This window comes from Berghia stephanieae, unplaced genomic scaffold (genome assembly GCF_034508935.2).
Source record: "Berghia stephanieae isolate SIO BIC M18660-M18661 unplaced genomic scaffold, UCSD_Bste_1.3 scaffold14, whole genome shotgun sequence".
NCBI classification, from domain to species: domain Eukaryota; kingdom Metazoa; phylum Mollusca; class Gastropoda; order Nudibranchia; family Aeolidiidae; genus Berghia; species Berghia stephanieae.
In genome coordinates this window covers 44,447-52,140 of record NW_027622401.1, presented here as the reverse complement: position 1 = coordinate 52,140, position 7,694 = coordinate 44,447, and positions in this window count along the sequence as shown.

Here is a 7,694-nt window from a genome sequence, read left to right as displayed (position 1 = left end):
AATTCAGCAGGTCCGGTTTCCTATAGCGTGTGATAATTTTCTTCTATCTTCATTATTTTTAGAGATATTTAATCTTTTACACGTTTTGCTCGTGATTATAGCTCTTTTTCTGCCAACATGCAAAATTGCGTGTTTCCTGATGTTCACTTCATTATTTTTTAAAGACCATTTGAAGAAAATGTCCGAAAAAAAATTGGATCTCTTCCCTGGAGTACCCTGTTGACGTGAATTACATGTCATTTTCTATGATCATTATGTTAATATAGTATATGGAATATGCTATTTCGTCATGCTGGAGGCCAAAACATTTACTTTCGAGAGTGTGTTGGGGAATTTTCAACAGACTGTACATTTAGGAAAAAATTTGTGTCTGGTTCAAACCTGTTATAATTTATTGACCTAGTCACTTTGCTATAAAAATGTGTATCACAAGTATGATCAATCTATTTAGTCGTTAGTTACATGACGTCAAAGTTGGAATATTTTCTTACATCAATTGGTAAGCAAAATAATTCTAAGTTCTTGGAAAATGAATTTGCTCTCAATTTCTTATTTATTCTTATGTATAGATTTTCAAATTTTAAAAAGTGTTTTCCATGACTATCAGAATGCTTCATGAATATAGTAAGAAAAAGTCAGTTTTAAATATTTTTAAATTGTCTCTTATGGTCCTACCTATATATATATATATATATATATATATATATATATATATATATATATATATATATATATATATATATATATATATATATATATATACAGTCGACTCCGGATTAGACGATGCCCAGGGAACTGAAAATAATATCGACTTAACCGAAAATCAACTTGACCGGAGTGCAACCAAATTATAAGCTTGTTTTTTGTTTTTAAGGGTTTTACGGCGCTTGCAGCACATTTAGGTCATATCGGCGCCAGTAAAAATGAAGAAAATGGGATAGTTAAAAGTTATAGAATTACAATTAAAGCATCCAAGAAAAGGTAAGACTAAGGGGAATTTGTTCAAATAGGAAACAGCTGTAGATTCCAAGAGCACACTATCAAACTGTCCCCGCGGAATTATGCCATTTTTGGGCAAAATTATGCCCCCAAAAAAGGCAAATTATGCCATAAATTCGACATTATGCCATAAATGATGAAAAAAATCCGACATTTATGCATGTTCTTGCGTGCTTTTGTAACCCCCAGAACCTAATTTTCACAATAAATATGAATTCTTATAGGTTTAAAAGCTACATTAAGTTGTTTCGTTTAATTAAAAACAACTAAAAAGCAGAAGTATATACCAGACTACCTGACAATGTAGAAGTACACTCTTTTAAGGAACATTGGTTTTAAACCCTTAGCATGCCACATCAGCCTCTCTGGCAGAGTAGCATGTTAAGAATGGGTTAATTAGAAAATGTCACCTAAAATAGGTAACGTTTACATTGTCAAATGATTAGGGGAAAAAACAAACCAAGATACACATGAATGACAATGATAAATAAAAAGAAACGAAATTCCAACAACAATATTTTATTTTTTTACTGTAATAATAATAATAATAATAATAATAATAATAATAATAATAATAATAATAATAATAATAATAATAATAATAATAATAATAATAATAGTAGTAGTAGTAGTAGTAGTAGTAGTAGTATGTAGTGGTAGAGGTAATAGTAGTAGTGGTATTAGTCGTTGTAGAAGTGGTTGTAATAATGCTGAAAAATAATAATGCTGAAAACTTATATAGCGCTATAACTCCGAGACACCAGACTCTAAGCTTGTAGTAATAGTAGTAGTAGTAGTAGTAGTAGTAGTAGTAGTAGTAGTAGTAGTAGTAGTAGTAGGGTAGTAGTAGTAGTAGTAGTAGTAGTAGTAGTAGTAGTAGTAGTAGTAGTAGTAGTAGTAGTGGTAGTAGTAGTAGTCGTAGTAGTAGTAGTAGTAGTAGTAGTAGTAGTAGTAGTAGTAGTAGTAGTAGTAGTAGGAGGAGGAGGAGGAGGAGGAGGAGCAGTAGTAGTAGTAATAGTAGTAGTAGTAGTAGTAGTTGTAGTAGTAGTAGTAGTAGTAGTAGTAGTAGTAGTAGTAGTAGTAGTAGTAGTAGTAGTAGTAGTAGTAGTAGTAGTAGTAGTAGTAGTAGTAGTAGTAGTAGTAGTTGTAGTGGGAATTATTTAGCTTTTTGCTGACGGATGCAGAGTTGGATGCGGAAGGCCACAGGATGCCGATGCGACCGCATTTTCCTGGAGGGACAGATCAAAGCACTTAGTTTGAGATCACCTAAAAGTCTCATCTGGACACAAGCACAGGTCCCAACTAAGAGTAAGAGGGATACACTCAAATTTTTACAAAGCATCTCCCAAAACTAACTACACATTTGACTGTTTCCCTCTCAGCCAGGGTATCCGGCCAGGACCCGGACAAATCCAAGAAATCTCATTCCAAGACAAAGACACAAAGCAAGTTGGAAAACAGATATAGGGGGATAGAAGACACAGTATGTACCTCCCTGCCCACTATAGGACGTAGGGAACCCCCACCAGGACTAAATAAGCAAAAACGTTTGTGAACAAAATAAGTATGACCCTTCATGTCGAGCTTTCCGTTGATGTTGCTTGGTCGCGTTGAATTGACCAGAGAAGTAGAGGTCCCTGTATTGTTCATCAGAGGCTGCTACCCGCAATAGCCCCAAAGAGGAATCAGAATACATAAAAAGCGGAATTTGATATCAAAAAGCGGAATCAACTTACTGTTATTGACTATGACATGCTTTGTGACAGAAAATGTAATAGACAATCCAAAAGTACTCAAATGATACAATATAAAATGTGTAAAAATTTTCAGATTGTTTAAAGACTTAAAAGGGGGTCAAATAATAATAGAGGACACAGGCCTTGGCAGTCTCAGAATAAAGCATTGAATGGATGGATAGTTATTAAATGTAATTCAGTGTATTATTCATGGAAGTAAAATATTAGTTATTGCAAAGGGCAATAACTCAATAATAACAATATACCATAACACTCCCTTCTAGCCTGAAGGATAGTGAATGCTTAACCATCAAAATATTAACATAGACACACATAATGTAACAGTCCGCTTAAAACACTATTTCAAAGTTAATTTGAAATTCTAAGTTACACATCCAGAAGATCGACGTTGCGATTAACATTTAAAAGTCCGTACGAACAATACTATTTCAAATGACGGTGATCACATACACTATATCAAGTCCATTTGACAGTCCATGCACTGGAATAATCTGTTACAAGATCGTGAGTTTCGTTGTCACAATTATAATATAAACACTATGTTAACTACTGTGGCGAGTGCGCAGTTGGTCGACGTAGGACTATCCGGCACAATTTTCACATCGAACATTAGGTCTCCAATCACTGATGCTACAACCGCTGGCACCCACTTGTCCCTACGCCCCCTCTGAAAAGACAGGGCATAGCACTGGCTGTTCACTATGGACTTAGTTTTCCCAGACGAGCGAAGATTTACACGGCTGTGAGGCAGGAGCACATCTATCTTCGCCCGTATCTGTCGACCAATCAGAAGTTCGCTTGAGCTATAGCCACTGCACAGGGGAGTTCTCCGGTACTGGATCAAGAACTCGTGTAAGGCCTCACTGGTATTGAGGCTGGACTTCCTTAGCGACTTTTTAAAGTACTGTACCAGTCTCTCAGCTGCAACGTTGGTCTCTGGATGATACGGGACTCCCTGTAGGTGTTGAATACCCCGGCTCTCACAGAAACTGGCAAACTCGGCTGACGAGAAGCACAGCGCATTATCAGTGACGATGGTATGTGGATAGCCAAAATGCGCAAAATCCTCGTCCAGATTTTGAATTGTCTCCTTCGTGGTGATGGATGTCATCTGGTGGACACACTGATATTTGGAGTATGCATCCACCATCACGAGCCAGTTGTGTCCTTTGAAATTCACGGCGTGGTCGATATCGACACGTTCCCATGGTTTGTCGGGCATAATCCATGGGTGTACCGGCTGTTTTGGAGGCATGTTTTGGTTCCCAGCACACGACATGCATCCTCTGGTGGTGTTGACAATCGCTGTGTCGATTCCAGGCCAGTATACAGCTGTTCTGGCTAGCTGTTTCATTCGTTGCATTCCAAAATGGCCCAGATGTAGTATTTGAAGAGTGCGTTCTTGAAGCTTCTTCGGAACGATCGCCATAGAACAAGCAACCATTCAATGCAGTAAGGAAGTCTTTGATTCTGCTGAATGACCCAACTGACCAGGACTCTTGTTTGTTGGGTGTCATCTTCTTTGGCCATCCTTCTTCCAAGTATTTAAAGACAGCTGATAGCACTGGATTGTCCTGAAATTCTTTAGTCAGCTCATCAGGGTGAGAGGGAGATACCATCTGAATGGCGCAGATTGTTGACAAATCATCTCCGGTCTCTCGTTTGTCGAATATTTGGTCAGGTCCTGATGGCGAACGATTCAAAGCGTCGGCATTTCCGTGGTCCGACGTCTTCCGGTACTCGATTTTGTAAGTGCCCATCTTGCCAGTCGGTTGGAATGAATGAGGGCATCCACCGACAGTCCAAAATCTTTAATCGCTGTTCGGCCAAGGAGATTCAGATCCAAAGTTGTCACGACAAATTTTTGTCTAATCACGCCCTCGGATTCCGGAGATGTTGAGGTCGACAGGCTTGCAACGCCAATCACTGGGAGATCTGCGTTGGAAGCACAACGGTATTTGCACGTAGGTGGTGACAGTGCAGGCCGTCGTAACTTCTTCCAGGTCTTTTCGGAAATGATGTTGTCCCTGGAACCAGTGTCAACCTCGAAAACGACTGACACATCGTTCAAGTAGCAGGTCTTCCACAAAGGTCGGGCCGCATTCCATTTGACCTTTGTCACCGTCTTTACTCGTTGATGTTGACTTCTCTTCCGACAGGTAGACTTTATGTGGCCCTTAATGCCGCAGTGGTGGCAAAGGGCTTCCTTGAATCGACAGGCATCACTTGAGAGGTTCCCGAGGCACCGGTAGCATCGGGTTTTCTGGTTCCTGTTCTCCGTTGATTTTGATTGGCGGTTGATCTTTGGAAACGGTTTGTTATTCGCCTTGGGCAGTTTATGAGCCGGATTACGATTGGGCTGGAACTTAAACACATCGGCATTTGATGTACCGACCGTCTCTCTGGCAACTTTTCCAGCCTCCTCCACTTCTGGCTCGATTGAACGTCAGCTCGTCATCCTTTACTTTAAACAAGGCTTTGATGGTAGCCTCGCTGTTGATCGAGCAAACGAATCGAGTCCTCATTGCCTCGTCCAACGGGTCCTTGATCGAGGCAAAATCACACGTAGCTGCCTCTTGCCGAATTCTGGCAGCTAACTCGTGGACAGTCACTCCTGGCTTCCTCTCTGTTCGTGTCCAGAATTTGTAACGCTCCCGAACAACGAATCTTTTGGGATTGAAATGGTCAACCATGTGCTGCTGGATCTCGTACATCGATAACTCGTTGACGTCCTTGGGAGGAACGCTCTGTGAAGCCAGGTTTGGCAGCAGCTTGAAGATGGCACACGATTGGTTGGTGAGAAAAATCTCCGCAATCCTGTCCGATGGAATGGAGTTGGCCTTTACGAAAGTCTGGAAACGTGACCAATAGTCCGTCCACAGCTCTGCGTTTGAATCAAACTCGCAGAACAGGTGTTGGTCACTGACGACTTGGGTCGATCCATCATCAAGGCCATTAACGTTTCCATCTGTTGACGCTGCATCTCCATCTGCTGTTGTTGTTGGGCCATCTGATCACGCAATAGCCCAATCAGCTTTTCGTTGGTCCATGCTGCTCGTGTAGTCATGACGATACGTCCAAAGCAGCCAATGAACGATCAGCAGGCCGATACGTCGCTGCAAATATACGTCCGACTCCGCTGGTAATCCTTGCTGTCCGATACAGCAAGACAAGTAGGTCAACAGTTTAACAGTTTGACCCGGCAGTTCCTCCTCGCACGTCCGACACGGCAAGGCAGGCTCGTCCTGATGAAAACGTCCAAAACAGCCAATGGACGGTCAGCAGGCCGATACGTCCGACTCTGCTGGTTGGTTTTCCGTGCTGTCCGATACATCAAGAAGTAGGTCACACGTCTGACACGGCAGGTACTCCTCGCACGTCTGTCACAACAGGCAATCACGGCCTGATGATTCTTCCACGTCTGTCACGACAGGCAGTCACGTCCTGATGATTCTTCCAAAGCAGCAAATGGACGGTCTTCCCTCTCAGCAAGTCGAAACGTCGCTGTACATACACGTCCGACTCCGCTGGTAAGTTGTCCTTGCTGTCCAATACAGCAAGATAAGTAGGTCACGGCAGGTCCTCTCCCTCGTACGTCTGACACGGCAGAGCAGTCACGTCCTCTCCCTCGCACGTCTGACACGGCAGAGCAGTCACGTCCTCTCCCTCGGTCGTCTGGCACGGAAAGACAGGCAGGTCCCCCTCGCTCGTCAGGCATGGCAAGGCAGGCAGGTCCCCCTCGCTCGTCTGGCACGTCAAGGCAGGCAGGTCCACCTCGCTCGTCTGGCACGTCAGGGCAGGCTGGTCCCCCTCACTCGTCTGGCACGGCAGGACAGGCTGGTTTCCCTCACTCGACTGGCACGGCAGGGCAGGCTGATAAAGGTGGGCGGACAGTCCCCTTCACAAGTTCTTCCTTCGTCCGAAGGCAGGCCAGGGCTCGTCCTTCTTCGTCCGGAGGCAGACCAGGGCAGGGCTCGTCCTTCTTCGTCTGGAGGTAGGGCAGGGCTCGTCCTTCTTCGTCCGGAGGCTGATCAGGGCAAGGCTCGTCCTTCTTCGTCCGGAGGTAGGGCAGGGCAGGACTCGCCCTTCTTCGTCCGGAGGCAGGGCAGGCAGTCCCGTTTGTGGGTTGGCAGTCCTTAAAAGGACTGTGATTTCATGTGACCTACAGCTGGAATCATCGTCGCCACTGTTATGCACCAACCGCAGTGATGATTGACAGGGAAGACTTTTTTTTTTATACCCAGGCCATCCTATCTAATGACCCTCTTAATTGTAACAATTTTATTTGTTAGGTTTATTATTAAACTTATGTTTAGTGGTAGTAGCAGTAGAAAGGCATTGGCATTTACTGCTTCTGTATCGTTCGTTATAATTAATGAATTTTTAAAATTTTTGTTGTTGTTGTTGTTGTTGTTAAAGGATGAAGTAAAAGGTTGAAATATTAATGTTGCCTAACGCGTTCATGGAGGGTGGGGGGTTAATTGGGCAGTTAGAGGATATATTGGGTTGGTGGTTTGTAATAAATTTTGTTACTCTTTTAGATAATTTAATTTAACAATTAAATAGCAGATCGCGGTTGGATGTGGAGAGGAGATAAAATGTGATGTTCTGATTGGTGGACCGCAAGGATCCTGAACCAATCGGTTTATTGATGATTAAGAGCTGTTTGTAATGTTGTTTAGATAAATTTCTGGGACTGATAGTTTATTAGTGGGGGGGGGGGGGGGGGGGGGGGGGGATTCTGTGGGTTTTGATTGGTGGAAGTTGAAAGTCTGCAGTCTAACTTCTGACCGGAATATTCGAACTTCTACAATATGGGTTTATTTGTGGAAAGGAGGTTAGGTGAAATGTTTCTGTTGGTGGGATGTTGAGTACAAGGGCCAATCGTCTTGTGGGCTTATTATTGTTTGTGGTCGGTTGTTGTACTTGGGCTATTGC